The sequence below is a fragment of the Leptosomus discolor genome, chromosome 4 (assembly GCF_034619465.1).
Source record: "Leptosomus discolor isolate bLepDis1 chromosome 4, bLepDis1.hap2, whole genome shotgun sequence".
NCBI classification, from domain to species: Eukaryota; Metazoa; Chordata; class Aves; order Leptosomiformes; family Leptosomidae; genus Leptosomus; species Leptosomus discolor.
Genome location: NC_141394.1, coordinates 38,256,837 through 38,274,014, shown reverse-complemented (window position 1 = coordinate 38,274,014; position 17,178 = coordinate 38,256,837). Strand labels below are relative to the sequence as shown.

The 17,178-nt window shown below is 37.3% G+C and overlaps 1 protein-coding gene across 1 annotated transcript in view; it reads left to right on the top strand.

The window, feature by feature from the left end:
- Positions 1-17,178, top strand: part of GALNTL6 (polypeptide N-acetylgalactosaminyltransferase like 6) — a 477,188-nt gene that overhangs the window by 13,511 nt on the left and 446,499 nt on the right. The gene's annotated exons all lie outside the window — the stretch shown is intronic.

Here is a 17,178-nt window from a genome sequence, read left to right as displayed (position 1 = left end):
TCTGTGGGATCAATAGTCAGTATTTGGAAGATTCATTATAATGGGTTTATATAGAGAGTTTATATAATGGAAGAGAGAGAAAATAAAAAATAGGAAATTTGGGGTAGGATATAGGCAGAACTTTACTGCTATAGTTAAAGAACTCTCCACATAATCTCTTTTTTCATCTAACTCTCTGAAGTAAAATGTGGATAAATGTAAAAGAATGTATATGGGAAAGTAAATAATCCTAGTTGTATGTATACAGCAATAACTTTTGACATAGTAATCAGTACTCAGGAAGGAGCTCTTGATGATTATATTAATTTTATGAAAATGTTAGCTTTCGTTTCAAAGAGGGTAACATTGTTATGACCACTGTGTGAATTTGTTGTGTACTCTCAAATACTATATGCAATTCTTGCGCAATCATAATCACCATAGATGGGGTGGAAAAGATACCTATAAAGGGTGACTGAATTAACTAAAGGCTTCGTTGTTGAGTGACCGATGAGAGGACTAAGAATATGATAGAGGTGTCTGAGAAGAGAGTAACATGGAAAAGATATGCAGGTATCACTTACTCTCTCAACAGAAATAAAAGCATCAAATTAAATACTGTACCAGGTTCAAAACAAATGACAGGTACAGGTCTTCCTACAATAGGTTATTAAACTGTGGAGCTTTCTGAACCAGGGATTGTGGGTATTAAAAGCTTACATGGCTTCAAGAAACAATTGAATACATTAATGGAAGAAAAACCCATTAGCGCTAACGACAGCACCTCTGGCTTGCAAAGTCCTTGAAGCACCAGTTGCTGGAGGCTGGAAGGGTATTGTGAGTAAGTGGTTTGTTTGACATGTATTTATATCTTTCTTTAGGATTTGCAGTTGATCACTGTCAGAAACAGATAGTTGGCTAGATGGACCTTTTTGTACGGCTTTTATAAAAGTCATCCTTAAACTAGTAACGTGTAAGTTAAAGTCATACATAGTAGCTGCTGATAAGAAATGAAGTTGTGGAACAGGAGGAGACTTTGAATAAGTTGCTGGATGCTGCAGAGTGTTCTGGTAAACCAGAAAGAATAATAAATGCCAGATAGGTTCAGTGTTATAGCTCCACAATGAATTTGAGTTCTGGTGCACTGAGAAAGCACACACCTTACTTTTACAGTGTAACTGTAAAAATAAATGTTTGCATTTTCCTATTATAAATGCATGTCTTAGTGTGTGAGTGAATATTTGAGGGACACTAAAGACACAATTTCAATATTCTAAACTTGATACTTATAGGGGCACTGACCCCATCATCTCCATCCTCTCTTAGGTGCTAGCAAATAGGATCAGAGAGCCTTGTGCATACTTAGTTTGCTTTTAATTTTTATGTGACATTTTCTCTTTCTGTCTCCTAAATAGTGTTAAATTTTTCATACTCAGGACAAAACAGGGACATACTGAATACGGTGGAGTCTCGTAAGGAACATCCTAAGTCTGAGATCGTGATACTGTGTTAATATGTGGAACAGCTTGAGGAGTTGTGTTTTTTGTTTCAGGTTGTTTTTTTTTTTTTAATACCAAAGGGAAATATTTGCCTACATTGATGTATTGCATATAAAGAGGAGATTATGGCCTTGAAATACTTGAATTACTCTGTGGAATATCCACAGAGCTGTACATTAGTATCTGTGTAACTCAAACTCTTGTGTACGTATAGATATGAATGTGATGTTTTGCTATTTCCAAATGGTTCCCATTTTACTGGTATTGAGCTTTGTTTGTTATCAAGGCTGTATTTTTGATTTCAATGTGAATAGACTCTATCACAGGAATGTGTATCTTAACCAGGTAAGAATGAAGAAAAAGTCTTGTCTTTCCCCCCACCTCGGTAGAAGTTACTTACAGGAAACCTTATTCATTAGGATTCTGTAGGCTGAGCTCATCAGGGATTTGCCAGGTGCTTACCAGAACACCACTTAAGAGTTTGCTGACAGTAACTGGTAAAGATAAAAGCTCATGTATCTTTTTCCCTTTCCTTTTTTTTTAAGTTTTTTTTTTTTTCATTTTTTTAGTGAATAGCATAATGTGAAGTTGCTAATGCAAAGCAGTACAAGTAAGATGGAAAACTTGTTTTTAAGGAATTCTCCTGGAGTTTAGTTTTAGAATCATAGGATGGGTTGGGTTGGAAGGGATCTTAAAGACCATCCAGTCCAGCCCCTCTGCCATGGGCAGGGATATCTTTCACTAGACCAGGTTGCTCAAAGCCCCATCCAACCTGGCCTTCAACACTTCCAGGGAGGGGACATCAACAGTGTCTCACCACCCTCATCATTAAAAAATTTCTTCCTTATGTCTGATCTAAATCTACCCTCTCTCAGTTTAAAAGTGTTGCCTCTTGTCCTGACACTACAAGCCTTGGTAAAAAGTCTCTCTCCGTCTTTCATATTGAGCCCCATTTGTATATTGAAAGGCTGCAATAAGGTCTTCTGGAGCAATGCATGCTTATTTGCTAAAACCAGCTTTCACGCTGCGCTTTTACTTATGATGTAGAAATGTGTTTTATTTCTCTCTTTCCTAATACATGTCTGCTATATAGTCCTAGCTTGTATCACACTGCCACTTGTATATACTGTCAACTATACCGTTGACCAGGTGTCAGGGCTTGAATTTTAGAATTACACAAGTGCTTCCAGAGTATTTAAAGCAAAACAACAGGATTTTCAGAAAAATAGTCTTTGTTGCTATCATCCTCATTACTGGAGTAAAGCTCCCATTGCCTTCAATTGGAACTGGGTTTTGTAATCAATGCTGTCAGTCACCATCTGGACTGACTTTCTCTTTCATATCTGATTCTTACCATAGATTCCTTCTTTTCTGGGATGCCATCTGTCAGGCAGTTTCTTTTGACTTATTTCCAGCATCAACCTTTGTACCTTCTTTCATGTCCTCTTTTGTGCTCCCAGTAACCTTTCAAATCTTCGTTCACCCTGCTGTTTTCAAAGTACATTTTGAAAACTGTGTACACAATGAAGTACCCTAGCAACAATAGCTATTACCAAACCGTAGGCAACATCACAGTCATCTGAAGAAAATCTGTCGAGGCCAACACTTGGAAGGCATTGACCCCAAACCCTTTTTTCATCCCTACGAGTGATATTTCAAAGCAGTGGCTGAGGGAGACGTTTGAACCACTGATGACTTTGATAAAGTGAATAAAAGAAATCAGTTAGTATAGCAGTTAACCTAATAATAGCTTACAAAAGTATCAGCTCTTACAGGTTTAAAAACAAGATCAGGTAGCATTAATGTCAACAGTATAACTGTTTTTGAAAGGCTTTTACTCAGTAAAGCCATATTTATGAAGACTTAAAAAACCTGTATTTTTGAGCTGATGGTTGCTAACAGTCCTGCATACAGTGTTCTCATCTTGACACAGTTGGTGTTAAATGCCAACAATTTATTTTGCACTTTATAAGCAAATAGAATGAAAAGTGTGAACCCAAAACCTTCCAGTTTGAAAGACAAACCAAAAATAAGAATGTATTAGAAATAAATACATAACTTTGAAAAAATAAAATAAAATTTGAAAGTAAGTCTAAGATAAGGTTAAAAAGGGATGCATCTTCTTAATGAAATTAAGATCAGTAGTTAGCATGTGGTTTAATTAATGAGTTTTAAGTATAATTCAGGTATGATATTCACTGTAACTCCTGCATGGAGGAGATTTGTATGCAGCCTTTCTTCCAAGTGGTTTCAGGGACACGATTTTTTCCAAACAGAATTTGAGTGAACTCTTGTTGGTTTGTGAATTTGATTTGAACTATAAACAAGGATGTTTTAGACTTTCAAAGAGAGAGAGAAAAAGCAGTAATTTTTATAGCAGTAGCTTTTTTTTACTGTGTATACTTAAAAAAAACCCAGCTCTCTCATATTATGACTAGAGAGCCTACAGGTAGAAACAAACCAATTACTGTGTTCATATTGTATTAATTCTGAAAGGAAAACACTATCTAGTATGAAAAGTCCTGCTTATTTCAAAGGTTAGAAAATGTGGCAACAGAAAATTGTGTAACAGAAAACTGAAATAGAGATTTTGCAGGATCAAGGCTTGCCAACACCTTACCATTCTATATTTGCTCGTGGTTATTTTGCATGAAAAGTAATAGTAGAAGACTGCATTGGGAAAGTACAACTACATTGCAGAATGATTAAAAACTGACACACAATATCTGTAGATAATTTTGTTTGTTTAAATGTATTGAAATGAGAACAAGCGATATTCTTCCTGAGAAGCTAAGTTGGCATAAGATACATGCCTTTTTCCAAATATCAAATCCACTTCTTGCTGGGAAATGGTGTGAATGACCAAGTATGGGCCTGTCCCTAGGTGACTGAGGCTCTATTCATGACTCTTCAGTCTCTCTGTGATGTCTAGCTTATCACTTCGTCTCTCTGTGATTGGCTTCCCTTATTTTTAAGATGCAGCTAGGAAAACTTCCTCTGGAAAGCAGTTTTCAATTGCAGATGAGAAGTGATACATAAGAAACAGATGACTAATAATTGTTGTATGGCTGGTGTACCTGCTCAGCTTTTCCTTACAATGTTTTCTGGTAGATGCTGCAGGGAGCTGGCTACTTAATGTGCCTTTTTTCCTAGGATAAGATAGCTGTGATTATCTTACACCTCAAACTGCACGTTGTCGTTCTTGTACTATTCCCCCTTGAGAGGAAAATGAAGAGATTTGTCTGACAGAAAAGTTAGAGAGATTTTTAACCCAGGTTAGTGACACACTTAAGTATTTTTCAGTCTTACATTAAACCTTCAGGGTTCCCCAAGCAATCAGTCTGACCTATTTCTATTACGGAAAACTAGCCATTTCCCTCATGTCCCTCTTCCTTCTAAGCAGTCAAATAAGTATGAAAAAAAAAGTATCGTTTGAAGTTTGACACCAAATTTACTTGTGGTGCCTTTCTCTAGAGTAATAATAGTGTCAGCAAGGATGAAGAATCTGGCTGTAGTCTATCAACTTTCAGCAGCTCTGATAGTTTACCAGACTCGTATTTTGCAAGGCAGAGCTTCAGCAGCTCCTAATTTGGATTTCTTTCTGTCTGTCCTGGAATTTTTCTGATTCGGTTCATGCACTCTTAGCTGAAATGGAGGAAAAAAAAAAAAGTCTGAGGAACAACCACTGTCCTCATGTCACCTTATGGCTCCCCTCTCCCAGTCAAATTTCACAGGATGGTGGCAGCCCTTGCTTTAGGGGCCAGTGAGCTTGTGGTGTCATAACCTATGTAGAAAGATCATGTATATGATTAGGTTTTCTTTCCAGGCAGTGAATTGCGTACAGTTAAGATGCTGCTTGGAACTGTAATAGAGCAATGTATGGGAGTTTTTTTATATACACCAGAAAAAATTGTTGCTACAGACTTTGTTGGATGCTTCTGCCTTGAGTGATCTCTTCAACTGTATTTTGTCGGTATGGGGGCTTTCAATTTACTTATTCATGGGCACAATTCCATCATTTTATCACTTTTTTATGACCAGGCCCTGAGCTGTTATAAGGTGTGAATCAGTCTTGTTCCCACAAAAGCAGCTAATTTCAAACGCCTTCTATGATACAGTAATCAGTTAAACATGCAGTCGTCGGGGAATTGTAAAAAGACAAGGCATTTAATAGTGGGGGATCTTGTCTAGTGCAAAAGGATTTTGCAATTAGGAAAGATGCTCTAGTGGGCCTGTTGTACTTCTGTTTCTTACTTAAGTCTTCTGGTGGTCTGACTGAGCTTCTTCAGATAGCTTAGCAACATGTCTCTGTCTTAGAATTCCTCTGAAGTAGTGGTTTCCCAGGGAAACCCCACTTTTTTTAAAGAGTCACTTTAAAAATCTGGGCATTATGAGGAACCAGGTAAAAATTACTACTACTTAATTTTACTATGTAAACTTTTTTTAATAAACATTCGTTAGCTTTCGTTTGGAAGTGTTTAGCTTTTGTTGTAACTATTTGCCTTTTTCACTTTATTGCAATGAATAGTCACAGTATATTTACAAAATAAAAGCTTCTTTATTGGATAAATCTGTTTCTATATCAGTTTCATTATCCCTTCTCCAGCCCTGGCTACTAAGAGGTGTTACAGAGGATTTTTTTTTTTTTTTAAATGAGTTCCTGTGATGGATGGTTATGGAATAGCAAGCCCACAGGGAAAATTATTTCTTCCTAATCCTTGTAAGTTAGCGCTTGGCTTATGTCCTGTAGTCTGAAGACTTATATCCTGTATACTTTACAGCTAAGTTCTTGCAGTACTTCATTTTAGCTGATTTCAAATTTTGTTCATTACTGACTTCCAGCTTGGGAATATTATTATTCCTTATTATTTGGCACTTCAACAAAATCAGTCAAGAGGCCATCATTCTAACAGAAAGCTGTGACCGATTGCTTTAAAAATAAATGATACTTGCACTGACACAAGGGAGAAAAAAGTTCATTAAGACTCATGTTGGAGAACTCTCATCACTTTTTCCATTGCATTTGACATTGCCTGAGAGACTGTTATATATTATGTTTATTTTTAGAGACTATTGTTCTCTTTCTCTTTAAAACTGCTCTGCAAGTTGAGGAAAGCAATAATGCTTTCAAACAGAACTTTTATTTACAGAAGCAGGTCTTTGCGTGTTTTTGTTATAGTAAGAGGCTATCTCATGAAAAATCTCTTAAAAACAAGTTTGACTTTGACAAGGAAGAAAAAAAAAAACGTAAGGAGAATCAGTCTGCTTTGGGGCACATAGATTGAAAACCTGTGCACCTTTTATCAAGAACGTAATGACATTTATAAGTGCGACCTTCAGCACCTCATGCTTATTATAATAATTTCTTTTAAAGTGATGAAAAAGTAAACTAGATTTTTCATTTAGTGTACTTCCCCAAGATTGACCTACTCTGCTACTTAATGTCCTGCTCATGTACAGAGCTCATACAAAACTAATGTATTTTTATAATTCTACAATTGGGAAGGAAAAATATCCTTTCAGAGCTAAATGGTTAGAGTAAATGAATTGGAGTATGCTTCAATTCCTTTCTTAATGAATGTAATAGAAAACAATATGAAAATGTCAAATTATTTTTGTTTTAGCATAGACCAAATCTAAAATACAACTAGTTTCAATTAGAACATACTTAAATGCACAGAAGCGTATGGTTTAACCAGATAAATGGTAAACCAACAAATTTCCTGGATTTTGCAAATTGGTAAGCAGGTTCACGGAAAGCCACACATTTTCTTATGTGTCTTGTTTTCTTTGTCCTCCTCTGTGTTTCAATTCCTAGTCACTTTGCCAGGATAAAATACTAGTTATTGCAGGGGCCTTCTTTCTCCTTTTGAGTACTTTGTGGGTTTATCTCATATAGTTAACATCAAATGGACTACAGGATTGTGGTTTCCAGGGGCTGGGACTTCAAACCACCTTTGCAACTCCCTAATTTCAGCCTTCAAGACTGACTTTTGGTCAGGTGACCCAGACTACTTCACCCTCTTTACTTGCAAAACATGCCGTGCTGCTCCTCTTTCCCAGTAATACCAGAGCATCATGACTTGCTTTTACCTGAGCTGAATGCTTGTAGGGAGAAAGAAATTTGTGACTAAATAAAAATTCAGAAAGTAAAGCTGTCGTCATATATTCTACATTGCTGAAGCAGCTAACACAGTATAACAGCTGCCAAATTACGTGTAATCAGCATCTACACAATAGAAGGCACTCTGCATACCGATGAAGTTGTGATTAACACCTATTAACAACATGGAATTTGTCAATGAAAAAGTAAAGACGATTCAGTGCAATATTCGGAAAGAATTACTGTCTATGAGGTTTCCTGACTTTGGACATAGTAATTTTAGACTGTTGTCAGAAATTTGATAACATTCTAAAAACATGCCTTGAAAAGCTGTGTTCATAACTGCTAAGAAGAGGAAATTTGTTGCAAAATGATACTTTAATGGAAAAAGTAGTGCACCTGTGCTCCTAGCTCTTCCACTTTCCCTTCTGACTGTGTTAAACCATGAATTTTTTTAGGCATTTCAGGTCTCTAATTTTCTTGGTATTGTCTAGATTTTTTTTTTCTTTCTCTCTTTCCTTATTCTGCATCCAAGCTCAATAAAACTTGCTGTAGTAACCTGTGATAGAAGGATACGCTAATTACTGTAATACCATCCTTGTTAATCCCCCTGGAATAATGTAGAGAACACATGGGCTTCTCTGCTGAAGAGTTACTAGAAGAAGCATGTCAAGAAAATGTGATTTTGCTTATGGTTTGGTTTTTGGTTTGGTTTTTTTTTTTGATGTCCCCAAGAATCTCAGTAGATAAGTAGGGACACTGAATAGGGTATTCTAATTATTTCTGATGCTGAGTTTCCAGTTAGGGCTTGTCTTGGGACTTCATGATACAAAAGTCAGCTTAGAAAACTGTTTATGGGTTTTAATCAGCCTGGAGTCCTAGGGTAGTGTCTTTACTCTGGTAAAGTCATAGAAATGCACTTTTGGAATGGAATGCTTTGGCTTGGTTGACTTAAAGCTAGGTCTGAAAAGAGACCTGGATGTTAGAAGTGCTGAGCTTTTCAACACTTATCACTTAGGACAACTGCAAAGTGTTCCAGAAGCCTGTTTGACCTTGAGGATTCAGCGTGTCGATCATATGCTTACTTGTGACCTGCTTAAGGACAGGGGGAATGGGCCTGCATAGAAGTAGCTGGAAAAACAATGCGGCTCAAAATGTCACTTAAGAAGGCAAGCTGAAGGGAGATGCAGACAGCTTTCATTGATAGTGACCCTGGAGCTGTATTTTAGCATCCTTTCTGTAAAGGAGTTGCAGTGGTGTTGTTTTTTTCCTCAGCATTTTTCTCTCTGACATTAACATAGTGATGAGAGCATGTGTAGACTCGGGTTCAGTTCCCTTCTTTGCCTGAAGGGAGCTAAGTGTCAGTTTTCATCTCTCTGGTGAAAGAGAACTACCAATTTTCAGGCAATTTTAAGACAAGAATGCTCTCCTGTTCCCTGCTGAAGATGCACCTGAAGAGAATTCAGCACTTGTTGGTTACCATCTAGGGGAAATGATGTTATTTCAGTGTCTGTCTCTCAAGTGGCTTAACTTTCAGGTATGCTCAGTATTCACAGCACCTAACTGGTTGAAGAAATAGGGGATACTGGGCAACTTACATGCTGTGCTTGGAGTGAGAGGTTTAATGCAACTGGGTTAGCTTCTGAGTAGTGGAGAAGTAGGTGGATTTCTGAGCTAAGAAAGCCTGCACATGAGGTCAGCCTATTTAGCATGAGTTCTGGAAATACAGTATCATATCTCTTAGCTTAGTTTGGCAACAAAAAAAATAGCTTACTTAGAGTTTTGTGAAGAGAGGTATCAACAAAGCCTGTCATAAAACATACTCACTGTGTTCTACTGAGACATCTTGTTGTGTCAGAGTTCCTGGTTTGTTCTCCTTCTGCAGTGTATTTTGTCAGGGTTTTTTATACTACTCCATTAACAAAATGGGCTTGTCAAAGCCCCTCATCATGGTTTAGAAAAAGAATAAATTTAGTAGTGGCTAAGTTGTTTGAAGATTAGTCAGTCTCTGTAGTAGTCTAGTATGTTCTGCTAGGAGAGTAGCATTATTAGCCAAATTTAGGGTCGTTGTTTCATCTGTGTAATCCTCACTGGTGCCAACAGAGGCACACAGCTGTATCTAAGAATAACTGGAGCCAGAATATGTAAAATCAGAAGTTGTATGCAGACAACTGTAATGACCATGGTTTTTTGTCATTAAAGACTATGCAAATTTTAAACAGTTGTGGGGTTTTCAATTGATTTAAGGATGCAGCAGTAGAGATGGAAAACTTGCAATGCTGTGCTTTTTTTTTTTTTTTTTTTTCCTGGTGAGATGACAACTGGCAGAACTCATGCTGCTCTGATAAGACTTATGGGGGATAATTAACTTGGGATTTTGGGCTTTCTTAGTGTATACATCTGTCACTAATGCTGAAGCTTGCAAACTGGAAAAATGTGGTTTATTAGGTTAGAACTATCTGAAATGTTTACAATGGACAGGGAAGAGCTGGACTCTGATGTCAAGTTATTAGACAAATTTGTATCAATATAAGACTTTTTTTTTTAATAGACAGGCATTTGAAAGGTACAAAGAAAAGTTATTCCCTGAAGTCAATAGGCACCCATGTTGAGGGAAGACAAGTTGAACTATTTGTATGTCTAGAGTTGTTCTATGAAAATGAAAGCTGATGTTTTTATGACTAGAAGAATTCTTTAAATCTCAGAGGTCTGTATTTCATATGTGTAAAGCCCCTTAAAAAGTGAAAGTGCATGATGGTGTGAGGCACTTAAGAGTATCTGGTGCTATAACTCAGCTGTTCTCAGTGCTACCAAAAAATAATACTACTTCTGCAAGATGAGGTATTGTCTGAACTATGTAGAATTTACTGCCTCTTGTTTCTGTGGGTTTGCTTCCCTTGGAGCTGGTGCAAGGTCGTGTCACTGGACCTTGATGACCCCTAAGGCCTGGGTAACCTGAACCCCATGGAAATCATTGTGAGGTTATGCAGGGAGAAAATTAGAAGGGTGCTGGTGAGACCACACCTCAAACGCTGTGCAGTTTTGGGCCCCTCACTACAAGAAGGATATTGAGGTGCTGGAGTGTGTCCAGCAAAGGGCAATGAAGCTGCTGAAGGGTCTAGAGAACAAGTCTTGCAAGGAACAGCTGAGAGAACTGGGGTTGTTTAGTTTGGAGAAAGGGAAGTTGAGGGCAGACCTCATCGCTCTCTACAATGACCTGCGAGTATGTTGTAGCGAGGTGGGTGTCAGCCTCTTCTCCTCAGTAACAAGCAATAGGACAAGAGTAAACTGTGCTGGGGAGGTTTAGACTGGACATTAGTAAGAATTTCTTCAGCAAAAGGATTATCAAGCATTGGAACAGGCTGCCCAGGAAAGTGGTGGAGTCATCATCCCTGGAGATATTTAAAAATCACGTACACATGGTGCTTAGGGATGTGGTTTAGTGGTGGACTTGGCAGTGTCAGGTTAACGATTGGGCTCGATGATCTTAAAGGTCTTTTCCAACCTAAGTGATTCTATGATTCTGTCTGTGGAGAGTGAGAGTGGATGTGCACCAGAGAGAGAGTTAACAAGCAAAATCCTTTGGACTCTGGAGTATGAGTGTGCGTGCGCTGCCACACGTGAAGTGCCATCTGGGGAGCGCCAGTACTGTTCTGCTAGCTAAAGGGAATCCAGACAAACCAAGAACTGTGACAGGGAGGAAAGTGCTGCATGAAAGCCTGAAATTTCATCTGCAGTTTTGCACAGCAATTCGAAGAGTCATTAGTAAAGTATCACGAGTGAAGTGTCAGGAATCATTGGTAACTGGAAGAACGCCGGTCTTAGACATCTCCAGTTACGCTGGGGAAAAAAATGACTAATTTTATCATCTTCTTATTAATAGACTCACCATGAAGCTGATTGTTTTCTGGGTTCTTCTTTAAAGGGAGGAAAAATGGAAATTGTGCTGAATGGTGTTTTGCCAAGAGCAGAGACCTATACAGCCAAGTCTACATGGTCATGCAATTAGTTTTTGCAGAATCAAAAAAATAGTTCAAAGGAATAAGCATGCAGAATAAATTATGAGGAGGCAGTGAGAGTGAAAGCAGCGAGCTTCGGTGGATTCAATGGTACATCAACGAAGTTTTAAAGAGAATATAGCAAACATAAGTAAACCCAAGAGGTTCAGAGATATGTGTCCTGTCTGTGTGTGTCCCCCCGCTTAGAGATTCTTAGAACTAAATTTCATCGAAAAGCAATGCTAAAAATCTGTTAAAAATAGATTTATTTATTTTTTTTTTTTTTTAAATAGGCATTCAAAAAAACAATACAGAAGGACAATTTCATCAGCAGGCTAAACAGGTACAATGTCAGTGTTTTCTGACTGCTTCCACAGAAGTCTGTAGCTGGAAGAATATTTACTTTGAAGTAGACATATCTACATGAAGAGTCATGGTTGTGGACTTCAATACCATTGCTCTCGGCAGAATTCTCCTGGGCAATCTCCCGTTCCACTTTTATGTGTGTAGTACTGCAAATATGTGAGTACTCCAGACTTCCCATCAACCTGGTCATCTGTCAGGGAGTTATTCCTGTGACTCACCAAGCAACCAAGAACAATGAAGTTCTGTTTACTCATCCCTCACTTGCTTTCGTCTACTCCCTAAAACATACTGGATCTCCAGTTCTCCTTTACATGCATAGGATTAGTCTTGGAGGATGAATTTTCCACTGAGAATAGATATAAAAATTTACCATGGTTTCTTGCAAGCAATAAAGAAGTGAGAGAGGGGATAAAACCTTGAATTAATAGCAAATAGCCAACACTATTTCACTGTATGATCAAAATTTTGTGAAGACAATTGAAAAATATATCTGGCTGATCAGATTTTCACAAGAGAGTAAAAAAACCTGACTCAAATATAGTCACAGGCCTTGAAATCTCTGTCCAAAATATTTTAAAGGCTTCTGTTTGTTCTGCTGCCTTTCAAAGATGATTTGATTCATAATTTTTTTTTTGTTGTTCTGATGACAGGAAAAACGAACTGTAAATTTGTAAATTATTCATTTGCAATGTGGAGTGTGATTCAAGAAGTTTGACTGGTTCTAAACCACAAGATCCTTTCCTTCCTCCAGACACTGTGCTTCCAAGCTTCTTAGGAAAACCCCACAACTTGCTATCAAAATTTCATGTGTTTCTTGTTTATTTTTAGATGAAGAAAAGAGTGGGTGGGGCTGGTTGGAACGGTAACCAACTGCAGAGTTGGAAGGCTTTTGACTGTAGCTGAGGCTGCCTGCTCCGCTCAGAGGCGAATTAATCTCTGGGCAGTGCCATGTGCTTCAGTTGCTGTGCTTAAATCATTAACCTAGAATGTGAACGTTTTCGGGAATGGAATAGCGGGATTCCTATCTCTTACATAACTATTTTGGTAGTACTTGAAGGAATAACCTTAAAGTGCCATAACTTCTACAAATATATATGCTGAAATGTAATAAAGTTTCAGACCTAGTATGGAAAACTAATATCTCATCAAGGTTACTGTTTAAGTTTACTATTTTCTGCTCAGCATCTGAGTAACATGCAATAAAGCAATTCAGTTGTTTGGAAAATAATGTAAAACAGTGAAATATGAGATTCATCCAGCAAATGGAGGTAAGTGTATTGCAGAGAGGGTGATTGATTTTTGGTGTTTTCTAGTGCTTCCAAGTTCCCTTTTCAAGGTGTTTTTACATTATTGAAAGTTCTCCACGTATTTTTCAAGGACTAAAGGACTCAATATTGTTGTGCTGTATTTTTTTTTAAATTTTGTTGTTGTTGTTTTTGTTTTAATCTGCATTTTAAGCATAAGGGACCAGTTTTCTTGTGTGTTGTTTGGGTTTTGTTTTAGTTTGTTTTTTAAACAGTGTGTTGTCACCTGTGTGCTTTTAAAGAGGGAATAAAATCTATCAAAGCAGAACAGCAGTGTTTCACATCTGCTTTGCACCTGGTTCAGAAGGCATAAATCTTAACACACAGTACACATCATGCTCTTATTCTTCATTCTTGAGCAGAATTTTTTCTTTTTTATGGAAAATGAAGCAACTTAAAATATTTTTCTCTTTGTTTGTTGCTGTAGGTGGTTGCCAGATAAATCTTTATTGTTTACAGCTATAGTGACAAACCATTTTAAGACAAGAATTTGCTTGTGCTTAAACAGAAGTTCATATACTTTTAAAATAAATAAAATCCAGTCTGGTCTAAGCATAGTTTCTGGTGTTTGTTTCTGTAACAAACTGTAAATGTGACATGGAAGTACACAAAGTCTCAACTGATGCTATTTTTATGCCAGAATCTGGAGAAGAGAAGGCTCTGGGAGGACCTTATAGTGACTTTCTGGTACCTGAAAGGGGCCTGTAAGAAGGCAGGGAAAACTGTTCACAAGGGTTTGTAGCGATAGGACCGAGGGGTGATGGTTTTAAGCTAGAAAAGGGTAGATTTAGGTTGGACATTAGGAAAAAGTTCTTTAATATGAGGGTGGTGGATCACTGGAACAGGTTGCCCAGAGAGGCCGTGGAATCCCCATCCCTGGAGACATTCAAGGTCAGGCTTGATGGGGCTCTGAGCAACTCAGCCTAGTTAGAGGTGTCGCTACTTACTGTAGAGGGGTTGGACTAGGTGGCCTTTAGAGGTCCCTTCCAACCCAATGCATTCTATGATTCTGTAATCTGATATATGGATAGATTGTCTGGTTGCACTGTGTGCTAACAAAACTGGAGCTATTAAAGGTAAATGTTTCTTTCACAGAGATCATAACCCAGGGTTTTTATCAAATTTGAGGAATTTAATAAATTCAGATACTGCTATCTGAACCCAAACTATTTGTGTTCAAATTGCAATAGTGTTACTTCAATTTTTTCCATCAGGTAAGAGTAATATGGGAGGATTATAATCATACTTTGTTCTTGTATCGTCTGACTATCTAGATACACTAACCCTGAAATGTTACTCACAGCATTATGGTTTGGAAGACAGCAGCTGGTATTTTCTTCTCTCCTACAGGCTATGACAGTCTTTTGCCAGATTGGGGTATTGTGCCCCTTGCTTTCAGACAGATTTGGATAGTTCATGAGTTTTCAGCTCTGGTGTCTGTCACCTTTTTGTGGTGGTAATCTGTCTATACCCATCTGTGCAGAAGTAAGAGGTTATTCAGGTATTGAAGTGGGAAGGAAACAAAATAGCAAGTTGGATTAAGTGGAATTCACAAGTGAATGTTAAATGGAAAAAAAAACCAAACAAACCCTACCTGATAAAGAAACCTCTCTGGTGGAAAAGAGCAGGAGGGAAATGAAATTGTTGAAAGAGCACAGAAGGGGAAGGGAAGTGACTGCTAAGAGCAGACATAGGTAGACGAGCCCTTTGGGTAGATTTTAGTTTTTGTCGCCACCAAGCTGATAGTTTGCCACCAAAAAAAAAAAAGGAGGGGGAGGGGGGGGGAGAAGGAGAAATGCCAACTCCATGTCTACAGCCAAGTATATTCCTTGGTTTTTTTTAAAAAAAGAAGAAAAAATATGATCCAATAGACCACCTCCACAGAGCCAGAACAAAATGTAATAATCCGTTTCTGCTTCGGAGGGCAGCTTCTGAGCTGTATGCAAGTCCATGGCTTGTAGAAATCTTAAATAAAAGTCACATATTTTGGGAAACCTAAGTGAATTCACTCTTGCTATTGCGATTGACTAGAAATAGTGTGAAAGATACAGAAACCTCATTATTTTAGGCTGGTTTTATCACCATGCAATGCAAGAAAATAAATTAATCAAAATAATCCTGAGGAGAGTCCAAGACCTACGTTTACTTTTTTCAAATGTATTTTCTCACATGCTTCTGCACTGCCAAAGCAGCTTATTATACTGGATTCTCACATTAAAAAAATAAGTAAATGTTTGTTTAAGCTGCGTATGATATTAAATAAACAAACCCACACATTAGTTTCACTTATTTTATGACTTCATGTTTGAATATAAAGTTGGAATTTATGGTTAAAGTTTCTTTAACCTCTGTTTTTATATTATTATTGTTATTCTTATTGTGTAGTATTTGAATAATTTAATTAAAAATTTAATAATTTATCTTGGCAAGTCTAGATTAATTAAGATTGAGACACAAAAAGCATTTTGTCTTGCAGATCTTCTGTTTATTTGAAACATTAGCTTATTTGTAGGAGTATTTCAGTGTATTCCATGTCCTTCTTTCATGGAATATTTAATTATAGCAATATTTCAAATATAATTTTTTTTAATGCAGTGGCATACTACAGTGGGAGGAAGAGTGGTCAGCATCACAGCTGCTTGTCTTCTACTCCTTTGACTTTGTTCTCAGAAATATATGCATCAAGTCCTATTGAAAATGTGAGTTCAATGGCTCTGCATAAACACTTAACCATATGCATGGGTTTCTTTATGATCAGTTTAAAGGACTTATGCTGAATCTGTGTCTTGAATGAAAGATTAGTCAAAAGGAGTATGAAGACACATAAACCTTGCTTAAAGTCAGTTCCATCACAACTGTTCAGAGCCATTTTGCTTCACATTCCTCAGAGTTTAAAATAATAATAATAAAAAAGCAATTAAGAGGCCTGTCTCTGTCCCTTCAGTCTAGCCCCAATTTCTAACTTGAGGTCTATCTGCTCAGCTTGGCTTACTGGTCTTTAAAGCTCAATGAAACATGAAAAGCATTTTGGGAAAGGCCTCAGTAGGGCAATTTGAAATTAACTTAGGCCAACTACAGTTTGCTTATTCTATATTGTAGATTTTGGGGGTTTTACTAATTATCTTTATGAGATTGCAGACTCCTTGCATTTATAGTTCTGAGTTAATATATACTTTTGAAAATAGCTGGAGTTAAAATAATGCTGATATATAATGATTAACTGATTACAATCAATTATAAATTTATATAATTTATACAATTTTTTTTTTGCTTTGGCATTGAATGTTTAGTTTTTCCTCTCTTGCCCATGTTTGAATATGCTCTGCTTGCCTCAAAAAATTGTTTCCTGTTGCATACATATTGGGAGAGGGGAAAAAGGCATTTAAAAAAAGTTGTTCAGAGGACTTCACAGTTGCCTCTAGAAAAAAATATAAAACACTTTAGAGTAATTTTCAGTGGTGATGTTCTGCTAACTTTGTGAGAAAAGAAATGAGTTTCGTGGGATCTGCACAGATGGAACCATTTCAACAATCCCTTCTGTTCTCTTTCTTTCTATCCATGTTTTAACAAAATGACTCACCAGCGTTGAATCCTAGATTTAATAGTCTGATTTAATAGTCTGGGCTTCTAGTGTTTAGATGGGAATGAATTAATCTGGTCAGTGTGTGACAACTTGTGTAATCACTGAGATTTTAAAGTGTTAAGTCTTTTTTTTTTTTTTTTTTTTTCCTTCTATACTTCAGTTTTGTACATCAAAAGAGAAACTATTTGAGGTATTACGTGGTTAACAGAATGTTATAGTTTTGGCTTAGTTTAGGAGTGAAAACAATGATGTTTGCAAGCTGTGGGAGAGGAAGGTTTGTGTGCAGGTCAGAGCTGGCACTAAGGTGGCCATGCTGGTGGTGCCTGGCTGCAGCCGTCTGCTAGGA